Source organism: Sorex fumeus, unplaced genomic scaffold (assembly GCF_029834395.1).
Source record: "Sorex fumeus unplaced genomic scaffold, SorFum_2.1 ptg000098l, whole genome shotgun sequence".
Lineage (NCBI taxonomy): Eukaryota > Metazoa > Chordata > Mammalia > Eulipotyphla > Soricidae > Sorex > Sorex fumeus.
The window spans coordinates 61,028,019-61,029,420 of record NW_026606155.1 but is presented as its reverse complement, the minus strand read 5'-3'; the positions used below and the strand labels follow the sequence as shown (position 1 = coordinate 61,029,420).

General features: G+C 47.0%; 1 non-coding gene across 1 annotated transcript; it reads left to right on the top strand.

The window, feature by feature from the left end:
- Window positions 1-867: 867 nt before the first annotated feature.
- LOC130042281 (U1 spliceosomal RNA) lies at window positions 868-1,031 on the top strand. The gene has a single exon (XR_008795211.1). It is a non-coding gene; the product is annotated as a U1 spliceosomal RNA (small nuclear RNA).
- Window positions 1,032-1,402: the final 371 nt, after the last annotated feature.

Genomic DNA, 1,402 nt, shown 5'->3' with positions numbered 1-1,402 from the left:
GTGGGCAGCTGTTCTTTTGCAGCACAGACACGAAATGCCTCTCCTTCCACAGAAATGTCCGCTCTCAGACTCTAGTCTCTGTTTCATGCCCCTCTACCTTCCTCTGAACTACTGAAAAGCACTCTTGTCTCAAGGAGCCACAAGGCAATGATGGGTGAAGTGACACCCCCAGTCTCAACCAGGTCTCCTAGGTTCTCACATTCAGTAACTCCTGGACCACATCTGCATGGATATGCAGGGGATATCCATTTGTGCCTGCTGTAGAACTCTGCCAGCCCTGAGGCCTGATCGTGGGGGGTGAGGGTGGCACTGGGGACACAGTGACAGTTGCTCTCACGGCAATGAAGCAATGAGTGCCCCGAACCAGGTGCTGAGAATTACTCAGCATTATCCTTTGAGTCTTCTGTCTCTAGGACTGACATGTGATCATCTGCTAAAAGACCTTGAGTCCACAGAGGGCTTTAAACCAGCAGGATTAGGGAACTGGGTATAACAAACCCCTCTTGATAGGGGAGTCAGACAAGACTTTTCAAAAGAGAAGGTAAGCTACCAACTTCATCCATTTGCTCTCCTGCGTAAATTGTCAGTGAGTACAAAATCAGCTGTAACTCATTTCAGACCCAGCCATGTACCTGCCATGCTTCCTTTTAAGGAATGACAGACTTAGAAATGTTTTAGGTTCGTAGCAGTTGTTCAGAGCAGATAAAGGATAGAACCAGCATGCTAGAATTTGACCATCACCTGGAGGAGGGCAGATGAACCTTTTCCACTGAAAAGTGTCACTGGAGCTCCACAGACACTGGGGTGGGAGGTTTCTCTAACCATTAGGCTGAGCCACCAATCTTCCAGGATTAGAATTTACAAAGAATACTTAACTGGCAGGGGAGACACCATGATCAGGAAGGTGGTTTTCCCAGGGAGAAGCTTATCCATTGCACTACAGATGTGCTGATCCCTGCAATTTCCCCAAATGTGGGAAACTTGACTGCATAATTTGTGGTAGTGGGGGGCTGCGCATGCACGCTCCCCTGGAAAAAGAAGAAGAAGAAGAAGGAGAAGGAGAAGGAGAAGGAGAAGGAGAAGGAGAAGAAGAAGAAGAAGAAGAAGAAGAAGAAGAAGAAGAAGAAGAAGAAGAAGAAGAAGAAGAAGAAGAAGAAGAAGAAGAAGGAAAAATAAATTACAAAGAAAAATGTTGAAAGGGCCAGAATGATAGTACAGTGGGAAGGTTGTTTGCCTTGCATGCAGCTGTTCTGGGTTCCAATATGGTCTCCACATGGTCTGGGTTCCACATGGACTCCCGAGCACCACGGAGTAATTCCTGAGCACAGAATCAGGAGTATGACTATCACTGGGTATGACCTGGGGGGGGGGGACGAAAAACATTCTGGAGATATTTTATGGA